Source organism: Hippopotamus amphibius, chromosome 9, assembly GCF_030028045.1.
Source record: "Hippopotamus amphibius kiboko isolate mHipAmp2 chromosome 9, mHipAmp2.hap2, whole genome shotgun sequence".
NCBI lineage: Eukaryota > Metazoa > Chordata > Mammalia > Artiodactyla > Hippopotamidae > Hippopotamus > Hippopotamus amphibius.
The window spans coordinates 40980134-40995412 of NC_080194.1; the positions used below are offsets into that span (position 1 = coordinate 40980134).

A 15279-nucleotide genomic window follows, 5' to 3' on the forward strand; every position below is an offset into this window, starting at 1 on the left:
TTACATGCCAACAGATGGGACAAACTAGAACAAATGGTTACATTTCTAGAAACATACAATCTTCCACTGAATCAGGAAGAAATAGGCAAAATGAACAGACCAATCGCTAGTAGTGAAACTCAGTTAGTAAATAACTCCAGGCAAACAAAAGTCCAGGACTGACAGCATCACAGGGGAATTTTACCAAACATAAATAAGAGCTATGGCCTATCGTTCTCCAATTATTTCAAACAATTTAAAAGGACAGAACACTCCCAAATTCATTCTACAAGGCCACCATTACCCTGATACCAATACCAGACAAAGACACTACAACAAAAGAAAATTTTAGGCCAAGATCTCTGATAAATATAGGTGTGAAAATCCTCAACAAAATATTAGCAAACTCAATCCAAGAATATATTAGAAAGATAATATACCATGACAAGGGGGATTTATTCTAGGGATACCAGGATATTTCAATATCTACAAATCAATGTGAAACACCACACAGATAAAATGAAGTATAAAAATCGCATGATCATCTCAACAGACAGAAATAGCACTTGACAAATTCAACATCCATTAATGATAAAAACTCTTATCGAAGTTGGTATAGGGGAAATATTTCAACAAAATAAAGGTCATTTATGACGACAAACCCACAGCTAACATCCTACTCAGTGCTGAAAACTGAAAGCTCTTCCTCTAAAATCAGGAACAAGACAAGGATGCACACGCTTGCCACTTCTATTTAACATATTATTGGAAGTACTATCCACAGCTATCAGACAAGAAAAGAAACAGCATTCAAACTGGAAGAGAAGTAAAACTGTTACTATTTGTAAATGACATGATACTATATATAGAAAACTCTAAATTCTCCACCAAAAAACTACTTGAACTAATATTGATAAATGAATTCAGTAAAGTTGCAGATACAAGCTTAATGTACAAAAACCTGTTGCCTTTCTATTCACTAACAAGGAACTATTAGAAAGAGAAAGCAAGAAAACAATCCCGTTTTAAACTGCACCAGGAGAGCAGTCAAGATGGCAGAGTAGAAAGACCCTGAGCTCACCTCCTCTTATGAGCACACCAAAATCACAACTCCCTGCAGAACAGCCATCAATGAAAAAGCCTGGAACCTACCAGAAAAGATCTTCTACAACTAAAGACATAAAGAAGGAATCACAATGACACAAATAGGAGGGGTGGACTTGTGATACAATCAAATCCCATACCCCCAAGGGGGTGACCCACAAACTGGAGAATAATTATATTGCAGAGGTTCTCTCACAGGAGTGAGGGCTCTGAGCCCCACGTCAGGCTCCCCAGCCCAAGGGTCCTGCACCAGGAAGATGAGCTCCCAGAGTATTTGACTTTAAAGGACAGAAAGGTTTAATTTTGGGAGCCCCACAGGACAGGGGAAATAGAGACTTCACTCTTAAAGGGCACACACACCTCATGTTCACTGAGACGCAGGGCAAAAGCAGTAATTTGATAGAAGCCTGGGCCAGGTGTACCTGCTGGTCTTGGAGAGTCTCCTGGGGATGCAATGGGTGGCTGCAGCTCACCCTGGGGACATAAACACTGGTGGCAGACATATTTGGGAACACTCACCTGTGTGAATACGGCTGCTGGAAGCTGCCATCTTGGCTCATTAGGGCCAAGACCTGGCCCCACTGAACATCCTGTAGGTACCAGTGCTGGGACACCTCAGGCCAAACAACCACTGGGTGGGGACACAACCCCACCCATCAGGAGACAGGCTGCCTCCAGACTTCCTGAGCCCACAGCCACCTCTAGACATGCCCTTAGACATGGCCTTCCACCAGGGGGCCAAGACTCACCTCCACCCACCAGTGGGCAGGCACAGGCCCATCCCTCCAGGAAGCCTGCACTGGCCTCTAGACCAGCTGCAGACACCAGAAGCAAGAAAACTACAATCCTGCAGCCCATGGACCCAGCCCACCCACGGCAGCCAGACCCTGACCTTGCCCTGTCCACTGGTAGGCCAGGGCAAGCTTTGGGACACCCTTGACCCCACACCCAACTGTGTCAGAAAATGGCCCCACCCCAATGATCTGATACTAACTCTAGGGTTCCTGGGCCCTGCAGCCAGACTCCAGGAACCAGCTCTGACTGCCAGTAGTCCTGCACTAATCCCAGGAACTGCCTTCACCTGTCAGTGAGCAGACAACAGCCCCTGGGTCTTCTGGACCCTGAGTCCACCCACCAGTGAGCCAAGACTAACTCTGGGGCGCCCTAGGATTCTGCAGCCTGCTGCCTGGTGACCAGGCCTCACTAAACAGCAGCGAGCATTATCTGCACAAGGAAGGGCTGAAGGTAGAAATGTTATTTAAAGATCCATGGGCACTAATTCTGCTTTCTACCCCTGAATGAAAATATCACGTTTTTAACATTGAGTTTTCTTCAGGAAATCAGAGGACCTGATACTTGTAAACATTCCTGTAAAGGATATACATAAAATTAGTGTTTCTTGCTTTTTAGGTTTTACTTGAGTGGTGACATCATTTCCCAAGCTAAAATATCAGGTGCAACCAGTTTTGAGCTTCCAGATCCAGGGGGATTCTAAGTGTTTCTGGCAGTTGTGAACAAACCCCCACACCAAGTAGGAAGCCTTCTGAAATATGATGAATTCATTTCCTCTCTGGGTGGATAACCTCTGATAAGTTCCTGCATCCTGGGGGAAAAATCATGGATTTAAAATAACCTTATAGGAAACATATGAGATCTCTTTTTCTAATCGGTGACCTGCTAGGAAGACTTTGAAAAATGAATTGCACTAATAAATTACCTAATGTTAACCCATTTTTGCAGTTTTGGATTAGAATCACTTGGTTATTTATATATTATCATTATAATGGACCTTTGGTTCTGATTTGCTGATTTTTATTTTGGGGGGATTTTTGTATCCTTTGCCATAAGTGAATAGTGATGATTTTGTTTTCTATAATATTCTAATTTGACTTCAGAACATTACCTCCATAAAATAAATTGTGAAGCTTTCTATATTTAACATATTATACAAAAGGCCTCCATTTGGATTTGCATCAAGGTTTTTCCATAGCAATTACCTACTTCCCCGTACACCATTTGTCAATAGTCAGTAGAGTTTTTGCTACATAGGAGATACTTGAGTGCCCATTTATCCCTCATTGATTTAATAATTCACTGAACTAGCAATTCTGCAGTGCTGCTGTTGAGTTGCTTGCCTGATCCTTTCATCTCTAGGAAAGAGATAATCTTAAAGAAAAATAAACAAATGTGTTGCTAGAGAATCTTGGGTTAATATAGTTTAAAACCTTTCTTGTGTAGCTAAGGAAATAGAAGTGGTCCATAGAGGAAAAGGGCTATTCTTGACACAAAGAGATGCCTCAACTTTGGTTCCCCAAATGTAGAATTGTGCTCATGTCCTGTTACACCATCCTTTCAGGATTTTCTACACTCTGTGAATCCTAACTCCTCTATAATTTCCAGAAGTCTCTAACTTATTCTAAGTCTACTCTGTCACTGAGCCATGTCACACTTCAAGTCAGCTGACTCTGCTTAGTGATGAAGTGCTGGAAAGTAGCATGGACAAAAAACTGTAGTAATGATCAGGCAAGTCATGTTCTTGAATCTGGGCTTGGCCACTCATTGTTTATTTTTGAGTAGGTTATTTAATATCCAAAAGCCTCAGTTCATCAAATACAAAAGAGCTATGAAAACAGCTACCTCACAGGGATTAAATAAAACGGTAAATTGTAAAGCACCTAGCACCTGGCCCTATATGTAATTAGTTTTCTATGAATCAGTGGATATAGCAGTCTGAAGGTGATAAGGGAGATCTGGACCAGAGTTAAAGATCTGGAGATCAATTTCAATTTGCATCAAGATGGTACCCGAATTCGTGGATAAGGAAGGCAGTGGTTAACAACCTTGGCTGCACATGGAAATTACCCAGAGAACTTTACAAAAGCTACACTTAGTGTTTAGAAAAACAACAGAGCACCACTCACCACCCAAGATTCTGCTTGAACTGGTATAGAGCAGTGGTTCTCCAATTTCAGCATACATTGGAATCACCGGGAGAGCTTGTTAAACCTCAGATTGTTGACCGCTATCCCAAGAGTTTCTGATTCAGAAGATTAAGAGTTTGCATTTCTAATGTCTCAGGTGATGCTGCTGGTGCAACTGCTGGAGAAAAGATTCATAAACTTATGAATATTCTCCTGGCAGCATAAACACTGATACTAATGTGTCAGAATAAAAATAATTGCATTCCACTGTCCTCATGAGAGATTTTGGCAATTTTCCTAAGCTCAAAGCTGAGGATGAGGATGTAGTGATGAGAAAAACTAAGACACGAAAAGTGAGTTTTGATATCATGTGCAGCTATCTCTCTAGAGGGTCAGTGTGAGGCCATGAAGTTATTTAATGGCCACTAGTCAAACAGTCTTGCCCAAACATGTTTCTGGAGGAGATGGTTGGGGCTGTTAGAGACCCTAAAAAGGAAGGAGTTAACAGTGGTTTCTGCTCACACGGATAAGTGATACAACTTGTGTCTTCTATAATAATTAAGGAAAGAAATATTTATAGTTTTTCATGTGGAATGGTGTAATATCACTATTTACTGAGTTTATTTTCTTTACCATCAAGTTTAAGATTCCAGCCCATTTCTGACAATTGCAAATTTTTTTCCTTTTTGGAGACTGAATGATCATACTGCACTTACAGGTGGACATAATTAAAGGTGTCCCAATAGAAAAAAAAAATAGTAAGCACCAGTCCTCAGCTGACACTTTACTTCTAGTTTAATAGATTCAGGAAGCTCATTGGCTCCAGCCTGACCAATCATGTCCGGCCTCCAACTCTGACCAATTAGGTTCTCTCCCTTCTGCTTAAGTAAGATTCTGCAGCTTGCTAGCTCCTTCCGCTGCAGACTGAAGGGAAGCAAGGGTAGATCCTAAGTACTGGAGGTGAGCGACTAGAGCTGTTCAAATTTAGATTCTCTTTTCTGTTAGTGTTTGTTTTTCTTTGCTTTTCTGTTTCTGCCTCCTTTGAGAGACAGTGAATTTCCTGCTGCCGGGGTGGGGATGGGGTGGAAAACGGCAAAATGAACACGGCACCTAGATTTTAGTCCTCTTTCCTTTCATGTCTCTTATAATCCCAAAGTACTGACAGGAAGTCAAGGCTTGGGCTTTCTTTTCACCAATGAAAAAAGGGAAACTTGGTACTGAGTTGAAGAAACGCTTTGGGCTGATCAAATACTGGTAACTACCTCTTCAGGTGGAGTTCTTTCCTCCTACCTCTACTTCCTTTACTTGGCTTGTTGTGGGCTCTTGGAAAAGCTGGAACTGGAAATAACTCTCAAAGATGACGCTAGCTAAGGGGCCGGGCTGCGAGCTCTAACCCTTCTTTCATTAGGAAGGGCATTGCTAATTTTCCATTGGCATCCCTTATGATGGAGGGCTGCAAGAAGGACCTTCTTTGGTTGGCTCAAACTTTGGTTCTAACTCTAGCTTAATCTTAAAAGTAGCCTCACTGTCTGTGATAAGGGCCGATTACGGGCTGCTTTCTCTCCCGACTCAACATCAGAGGGAAACTTGATAAATATAGCCCACTGTCTTCCAGGGTGGCTTCAGTAAGCTTACTTCATAGCTCTTTTCTGCTCCAAAGCCATCCAAATCCTTCAGGAAGGATTCAGTGTCTAGCCTATTTTGTGTCTAGGACATTTGTCCTGAGATCCATTTCTTAAAGTCTTTTCGGGCCACAAGGGCTGTTAGTCCCATTTAATTTTCCTGATCTCTCCATTCCTCTTAATCCGCCTCTTTCTTAGGAAGGTTGAAATCTGGGAGACACTCTGGTATTCATTTAGATTCTGATTCCGTTTGTCTTTATGGAATTCTGGAGGCAAGACCCAAGGCTAGGGAATGGCTTGTACTTGGCGGATAGACTATACTATCCGTAATGTCCTCATATTCCTGCTCTTTATGTGTCCCTCTTTGGAGCTCTTGAATTGGAGTTTTTGTCTTCATAGAAGCACGTGGTTTCTCTTGTGTACTTCCTTGGCCCCTAGCTGTTAAAGTCCTTGAAATTATTCGTCTGAAGTAGTCTTTCTTTTATAGCCTTAGGATTTTCAATTAGTTAATCATAACAGTATTGCTGAAATCGCAATCTGCAGCTTTCTTATGGGACCCCAGACTCGAGAATTCCCTTCCATACTTCATGTCCCAAACTACAGCCCTTTCAATTCAAGAACCTCTACTTGAGAACCTATTTTCTGGTAGGGTTGGCTCATGTTCTCACCCTGCAGTTGAGTCTCATTAACCTCATAATTGAGTTGAGAAACAAGGTCCCTGTAAGGCCTATGGGTTGGAGGATGGAATTGGACCAGTAAATGGGATTGTGACACTAAATCCAGAAGTTTTCCTTCCTCCCTTATACTGCTGCTGTCCTCAGAGAATGAAAGAATCCTGTTAAAGGAGAAGCCATGAAATGCATTGGGACCTTGTTGGTAGGTGAAATCTAAGTGCACTTCCTAAAGGACTCATTTGTCTATTGCTTAAAGGGAATTCAGAGTTCTCCTCAGTGCATGAGTAGTTACTTCTGACTAAGGGCTGAGATGGCTCAAGTCAGAAGCTCACAGATGCTGTTCATCACTTACTAATACTAATCCAGCAGGATTAAATACCCTCACCTGTGGTTGGCTTCCTTTAGAGGACTTAGCTTCATCTGTGTAGAATAATCTTATTCCTATCATGAGCCATCACAACACGGAGCAGAATATCTTAGGACTCTGTTTCCTATCGACTATTAGAGAAGTTTTAACTTAAAGATGTCATAGGGCAGACCAGCAATCCACCAATAATCCCAGTTAGTGTGGTGAAAGTGGCAGCTGTCATATTGTATGGGGGGAGGTGGTCAAGGCCTGGATAAAAGGATGAGAAAGGAGTTTGTACCAGGGAAGATGAGAGCAGGGACAGTTAAGAAGACCTGCCAGGTTCAGGAAACATGCTCCTTGCAGTAGGTGTTTGCAGTCTCGAGGACTCCCTTTCAGGAATACAACAGTGCTATAGGAGCAGGAGTTGCTACTCAACCTAACATGTTATCTTCAGCAACTGGTATCTAGACATAATATTAAATCTCAGTGGAGAGCTTCCTAGTTCCTGTTTTGCTAACAGTATTGCTTTGGACTTATTTTAGGACTTTTGTCCCAAAGGAACTAGAGGTTGATGGTTCAGTGCTATTCGCAAGATTTGTGAGTCTGCATAACTGTTCTTCTAGCTGAAGACTACTCAGATCACCTGGGAGCTTTTTGTTTATGGTTACTTGATGGCTCCTGAGCTGGGTTCAACTCGGAATGCTTTAAGCAGTCTTAAATTTATGCTGTCTGGCCTTGTGGAAGCTGTCCAGGTCAGAGCAGGGATAATTGTCAACCCTAAGAAAAGAGCATGACAGAATAATTGTATCTTCAGTTTCCTCATATTGCTGTATTCTATTGCTGAGGATTTCAGACCCTCATGTGGGGCTTCTCCAAGGTTTGCATGTCCTATGTTGATATCAAGAATTATCTTGAGTAGATCTAGATAGAAAGCAATCCCTTTATGAAACAGGTAAGTCTGGACTCACTGCACATAAGTTAGGATGCAAGCTATTACCTTGCTTCCTTTTTTCCTATAAGCACACTTTGGATTGGCTGCCTTACTCCACGTTCTTTATAGAGGTGGTGGCATCAACAGCCAGAAAAAGTGGGATGTATATTGGTGGGGGGTTAATGCAAACTCAGTACCTGCTTTTTCCTTCTGGCTGCTGTTACTTACACTTGTTTCTTGGACAACAAAGTTTGTAGTATCTCTTCTGCAGTGACCACCAAGGAACGCATGTTCTTAAAGAATCACTATTGAACTTGACTGTCAAATAAGCCATAAACATTCATCCCTCTGATAAAGTACCTCACCTTTTCCACCAGTGACTAACTAACATTCAAAAAGATTCTTTATGCTTGCCCTCAAAGGCAGTTTTCAGATTTATACAGGTTCCTCTAAAACCTTGCATTTTGATAGTGTTAGGGTTAGCAACTGAGAGAATCTGAGTGAGGTACCAACAAACTTAGTTAACATTCCGCAACCAGAATACTGGGGCTTTGTATTGTCCAGCCAACAACTTGACTCAGCATCCTAACTAGTTTTGAGGAAATAAAACTTAACATTCTGCCAACAGAACCTCTCCACAAAGGTACAAGAGAAGCTTTGAGTAAGCATCAGCATGTGATGCTCATGACAAGCAACTAGCTAAAGGGACCGCGAAGACAGAAATTTTGTCCATTTATGTAGCCAAGTAGATATCCCATTACATGCCTGTTATCAAGATAGATGATAACTAAGGACTGAAAAGCACCATTGGTTACACAGTTGTCCTACATTCACCTGGTAATATGGGCAGCACCTGCATTTAATTGCCTTTATCCAGAAGAAAATTTTCTCAGACTTTCATATGGGAGGTAGATTGGCAGCTTGGAGCCAAGCATTGGCTGAAGTTAGGCTCCTACTCTCCTGCCACAGAAACTTGGAGATAGACTAGCACAATATAATTTTAGGTGGCTTAGAAAGCCAGGGAGAGCAGTAGAGATCAGGTACACCCAAATTAATACTCTTTAAAAAGACTTAATCTGTATTTGCAGCAGCTCAAACTAATTGAGCTCTGCATTAAATGCAGAGCACAGAATCCATGTTTCTGTTTATCTAAGTGTACATATCAGAAGTTATTTTTTTGCTTAGTGTTGTGTGTAATCCCTTCATATAACCGATTTGAAGACTTCATCTCTATGTTACTATAGTTCATTTTGACTTGTCTGACGTTTCATTGTGTAAATACATGATTTATGTATGCTCTTATTTGGATTTCCAGGACTTTGCTATTTTTTTTTTCAAGCTCTTTATTGGGGTATAATTGCTTTACACTGTTGTGTCAGTTTCTGCTGTATAACAAAGTGAATCAGCTGTATTTATATATATATATCCCTATATCCCCTTCCTCCCATGGCTCCTTCCCAGCCTCCCTATCCCACCCCTCTAAGTCATCACCAGTCGTTGAGTTGATATCCCTGTTATGCAGCAGCTTCCCACTAGCTATCTATTTTACATTTGGTAGTGTATATATGTCAATGCTATTCTCTCACTTCATCCCAGTTTCCCCTTTGCTGCCTCCCCCATCCTGTATCCTCAAGTCTGTTCTCTACATCTGCATCTTTATTCTTTCCCTGTCACTGGGTTCATTAGTACCATTTTTTTAGATTTCATATATATGAGTTAGCATACAGTATTTTTCTCTTTCTGGCTTACTTTGCTCTATATGACAGTCTCTAGGTCTATCCACCATATGATCCAGCAATCCCACTACTGGGCAGATACCCAGAGAAAACCATAATTCAAAAAGATACATGTACCATAATGATCATTGTAGCACTATTTACAATAGCCAGGATATGGAAGCAACCTAAATGCCCATCAACAAATGAATGGATAAAGAAGATGTGGCACATATATACAATGGAATATTACTCAGCCATAAAAAGGAATGAAATTGAGCTATAGGAAATGAGGTGGATAGACCTAGAGACTGTCATACAGAGCAAATTATTTAGATCTTTATAAATCCTTTGTGTATGTGAATCTTTCCATCTATGCCTTATAATTTAAGGCACTTGAAAATTTAGTCCACTTTTCTAGATTTCTTGGAAGAAACATTTGTCTAAATTCTCATCTCCCCTAAGACTTAACTTATTCACCCATGTTTCTATACCAAGAATTATAGTTACTTTCATGTTTAAATTCTTAATTCACCTGGAGTTCATTTTTGTATATGGAGTAAGGTTGGGTTCTAATGATCTTCCATGTGGATAGTGATTTTCTTCCAGCTACACTTAGTTGAATAGGCCTGCCTTTCAGTAGGTTCTTACTGAGTTAAGATAAAGGTGGAATGCTGTGTACAAAGAGATGATTGTGCTGTTGACTGTGATCTTCTGGTCTGTGAGACTGTACCTGGGCCTAGGGGTCCATGGCACTGATCTTGGATGTATGTAACTGAAAAGTCAAAACTCCAATGGGCTACCAATGCAGGGATCTCTGTAAAGTGGAACATAACTCCTGTTCGCTTCATCCTTTGATCCTTTCTTATCTTCAACCATTCACATCCCTGCAGGGATGAGGAGTCCAAGAGGCTGCATAGTTATAAGACCTCCCAATTGGACTGAGGATGGAGGGCCGCTCTATTTCCTGTCCCATATACTTCTACAAAATTAAGCTAAGTCCTATTTGTCTTATGCACATAATCCAAACATATGACCACTGCTGGTAGTCATCCATCTGTTCTAATAATTCTCTTTATGATGGACTCTAATTCAGTGGGGTCTTTTTTTCTTAAGCAGTTGTTTCTCAAACATATTCTGTCCTATGAGTTCACCCCCCCGGAGGCATTGGCTACTGTACGACAATGAGCATGTGCTGCAAAATCCCCAGCATTAATGAAAGAGTCCTTGGATGAAGGTCCTTGGATGAAGGTCCTTGGACGAAGAGCCCAAGGCACCAAATCAAATAGTAAGTCTCCCCCACCCGCCATGAAACAAAATTAAACTACATCTAATTGGGAAGAAAAGGACTGAGGGGTAGAAATGTCCTTGTGTAAGTTGTCAGTCCTAAGAGTGTTAGAAGGGTAGGGATGCTGTTACCTGTGGCTCAGTGTGGACAAAAATGGGCAAAGACCATTATCTATGATCTATGAATGTTCTAATATCAAAGCTGTAGTTTGGAGCTGAGAAAGTCCCATTAGGTAATAGCTATTAAATAAGAGACAGTTTCCAAGAGTGGGCTGAGTAGAATTGAGGATAGGGCAACCTCAGGGAACAGATGGAGAAAGGGACCTCCACAGTGGAAGAAAGTTCAAACAACTCAGATTGGTAGTCCACACTACTAAATTCAGCCTACTGCCTGAGATGCTGAGGTACCTCCAGGAGTATGTCTGCTTCCTCTAAAAACTGAGAGGTGTCCAGAAGTTTTGTCCTCACAAGGACCAAGCAGTTGGTAATATATCCCTTATATTCTTTTCCCATCTGTTCTGAGTTGGGACAGGGAGGAGCAACTTAGAATGAAAACTTAAAAAAAACAAAAAGTGGTACCTCAGTAGTTGCAACCAAACACTGAAAAATAAGCTGCTCTAGGGGAAAAGTGACATTGTTGCAACAAGTTTCCTCAATCTGCTGGTCTAGAGCAGTCTCGGGCTATTCCTGTAGCTGTGTCTCCCTTCTTATAAGGCATCACGGATTGTGAGAAAGCCTGTTAACTTCAAGGCAGCTACTCTGCCTTTAGGCTACACCTTGAACTCAATTGCTTGAGGACACTTCTGACACAAGATCTTTCAGATTTATCTGCACTATAACATCCCTCATGTGTTCTGTTCCAGGGTAAGGAAAAGAGAATATCACCAAGCTGTGTAGTAAGAGTTGTGACAGTTACACAGCTTTCATTCTCAAATGTCTGAGAGCAGTCTTTGCAAAGAAATCTCATAAGGGGCTTGTTGAAAGAAATAATAAACAACCTATAATAGGAAAGATTTTCTTGAGCCAAACTGAGGACTGTAGCCCAGGAGACAGCCTCTCAGCTTTGAGAAAGTGCTCAGTTCGTGCATGTTTCTGCACAGTCTCATCTTCCTTTTTCTGATAAGATGTAAACATGATGGGGAGATATTGCTTCAGTTTCACAAGAGACAAACTGAGTACCTATACAGCGAGACAGCAGGACCCTGGTGTCTGGGAAGGGAATCTTTGAAGGAGTGTTAACATGGACACCATAGGAAAGGAGTTATTTATCCTTATCTTTAAGATGGACATTCTTTACCTTAATGGTTAAAGAGCATGTGCTGTGTTTGATAGACCATGAATGAGGCCATCTTAGTTCACACAAAGTCAAGCTGAACCATGTATAAGCCAAAAAGACTTCCCCGTATCTCAACATGTGATCATTTTCTCCATCAGGTTTATAGTCATAAGAGGTGTTAGCTTTCCCCACAAGACTGCCTTCTGCATGTGAGTTGATGATTTTTCAGTGGGAGTTACCATAATTGCATTAGAATAGGCTCTCTGAGAAGCAGGTGCCAACATTAAATTAGATGAATCAGGTAAACGGGGAAATGGTCATGAAGGAAGATAGAGGGATCCTAAGGCTGGAAAAGCCATGAAACCCCATTGCGGATCTGATCCGGGAGGGAGTGAAGAGAAGGAAGGTCTTAGACTTTGGTGTATTTCTGAGAAAACTTTGGCAAGGCTGCAGGTAAGTCTTGAGCCAGTGGAACCCATGCGGAATCCAGTATCTCACTACCATAGACCTGCCTTTATTAGCACTGTGCTCATCCATTGGTTGGAGGCAGCCCACAACTAGGGCTTAGCAATGCCATAAACTCCAGAGCACAGTGACTGAGGCTTTCAGTCACATGCGCTCCCGGTGGTCAAATCTAAAAAACATGCTTCTTAAGGCCACCACAATCCTTTCTTGCACTGCACAGATCTCCTTCAGATTTTAGGAGCTGCTCCTCCATAGTTCCCATGGGCCTGTCTTGCTGAGAGTAAAATTGAAAGGAGGGAAGGATGAACTCTACAGCCCCAGTTTCTGAAATTCTGCTCAGAGCCACAACTGTTACTTCAGTTCAGAGACTGCATCCTAAAGGATGGGACTCCACTTGTGTGAAGTGCTGTCTTTTGAGCTGTTTTTCAGTTGTGTGTCTAGAAGACTGCTCTGGCATTCTGTGAGACCAGATGCTTCTGGTTGGCGATACTGCTAATACTACCAGTGGACCCCATGGTCATGAGCCTTGTCCTGCATGTCCTCCTCTGAAGAGTATTTCAGTACTGTCATGTGTCATGTCCTGCCTGTAAATCAGGCATTCAGGAAGCCCTCGTAGAGAAGGGCTGGCCAAGGGTCTGTGGGCAAGAAAGGAAATCCACGCCCAGAATAAGTATGAATCATTGGCAGTGCGTACCACTGTACTTCCTAGGATGCAAGAGGCCCAGAGGAGTTGACCTGCCACCAAGTGGCCTCCTTGAGGAATATTCCTATTATATCTGGGTTTCAGCATTGATGTCCATTGCTGACAGGCATTCAGTGGTAGTAGTTGCTAGTCAACCTTGGTCAGTGGGCATCTACATGGCTGGGCCCACACGTAGTCTCCTTTGCTACTACTGTTGCTAGTTCATAATGTTAAGTGGCAGTGATGGTTGTACTGTAGTCTGGACCTGAAACAGTCTTTTCTTGCTTTGGGGCCACTCAAAGCTATATTTCCATGTCTTTTGTTATATGGACTAAAGCAAGCTTCCAAAGTGAGGAATACATTCTCTTCAGAATCCAAGGTGGTAGGCATTGTGCTTTCTCTCAGGTAGAAGATGCAAGATGGAGATCTTTTACTTTGGTAATGATTTTTAACCATTGGACTCCTAAAATTCACTGAAGTTTTAGGTTTTTGAATGTTAAGAGTGGCTCCTACCCTCTGGAGCATGTGTGTCTTACTAAGGCCTCTTGTACTAAACACTTCTAGCTCATTTCGCCAAGTCAGCATGCCATTGCTGGATCATGGTGGAGGTCCATGGGATGCCAAGTCATCTTAGAATTATATTATGCACAGGAAAAGAGTTAACATGCCCCTGAGCAAACTGTACATGAGAAATACTGCCCATCCCATGTTAATGGAAATTGTTTCTGATGTTTTATAACTAAGATGGAAAACAATACATTTGCCAGATTCTCCTCCATGCACCTATGAAGCATTTTTGACTCTCTTGGCAGAGAGAAGTGTTAAAGGTTATTTGGCCTTCCCCAGTCTTTAGTGCTTACTTCACAGGCCAGGAACACCCCATGGAAGTTTTCTCTACCTACCAAGTGTAGTTATTCTAATTCACTAAGTGACTGAGAACTGCCCTTCTCTAGGACTCCAGTTACTGACTAGATTCTACTACCCAGAGTAGAGCCCCCACTCTAACACAGGGACCAAGATTATGCTTTTGATTTCTGGGTGTCAGTGTCAACTCAACTCTAACCTTCAATGTCTTGGTATTCTCCTCTTTTGGTATTAAATTGCCCGAGTAAATGCCCAAAGTTACCTTTAAGGACAGTCTCAGAAAATCATCATGGTTTATAATAGGCATGGTTTTTCACAGTTCTTCCACTTAGGGATCCAGGGGCCTCTTTAGTTAGAGTCCTAGATCTAAACATTTGCCCAAGTCTGGGAAATGAGCAAGAGGTTGACTTTGTTAGAGTGACCATCCTCAGCCTTCTCATCCTCCTTTCTTGCCTTGCTCTATAGAAGGTAAGCAGAGCCTTGCTGGCTGCCCATCTGTTTTGGCCTTTGGCACACAATACCCCATTAACCATCTTTACAACTCCCTGTGGGCCAAGCCTCTGATTTTTACCAGTTTTTAAAGTAATTTCAAACTTCTGACTTTAGTGCTTCCACCTGGCCTCTACTATGGCAAGGAGACCACAGCCATGTGCTCACAGTCGGAGTGGGAGATGACATGGGCCTTGTAAAGGGGCAACCTCAGGCGGATCATCAGAGGCAGGGGTCCAATGTAGAGTACACCCCGGAAGAGGGCAGCTAGCCCCAAAACGCCCCACCACAGTGTGAGTGAGCATTGTGGCATGACGGAGTGGGTCGCAGATGGCTACATAGCGGTCAAAAGCCATGGCAAGGAAGATGCCTGACTCAACCATGGCAAAACAGTGGATAAGGAACATTTGAGTCAAGCAGGCATTGACACCGATGTCACCAGCACCAAACCAGAAGATCCCCAGCAGTTTGGGCATAGCGGAAGTGGACAGAACCAGATCAGGGATAGCCAACATGCACAGGAAGAAGTACATGGGCTGGTGCAGGCTACGCTCCACCCTTACCACAGCCAGAATGATGACATTCCCCACCATGGCCACCAGGTACATGGAGCCAAAGCGGATGGAGAGCCAGATGTGCAGGGACTCCAGTCCTGGAATGCCGGTGAGCTGGAAGGAGCTGGGTGCCGAGCAGACATTGTGAAAAGTGAGCATGGCTAGTTATAAGTGAACCTTCTCACTTGTGCCCCAAAATGCTGTAGAACTTTTTTTTTCTGGAAATATAAGACAAGCATATTCTTAGGTCCTATAATAAGGAATAGGATCATTGCCTAGATAAGATTCTATAAACTTTCTTCAAAGTTACAGAATAATGTCATGGCATGTTATTACTCTGTGAGGATATCCACAGATTTACCAAGCA

At 42.3% G+C, this 15279-nt stretch overlaps 1 pseudogene; it reads right to left on the reverse strand.

Annotated features, from left to right (window-relative positions):
* Nucleotides 1–14494: 14494 nt before the first annotated feature.
* LOC130860854 (olfactory receptor 52M1-like) lies at nucleotides 14495–15071 on the reverse strand (annotated as a pseudogene).
* Between the last annotated feature and the right edge of the window lie 208 nt (nucleotides 15072–15279).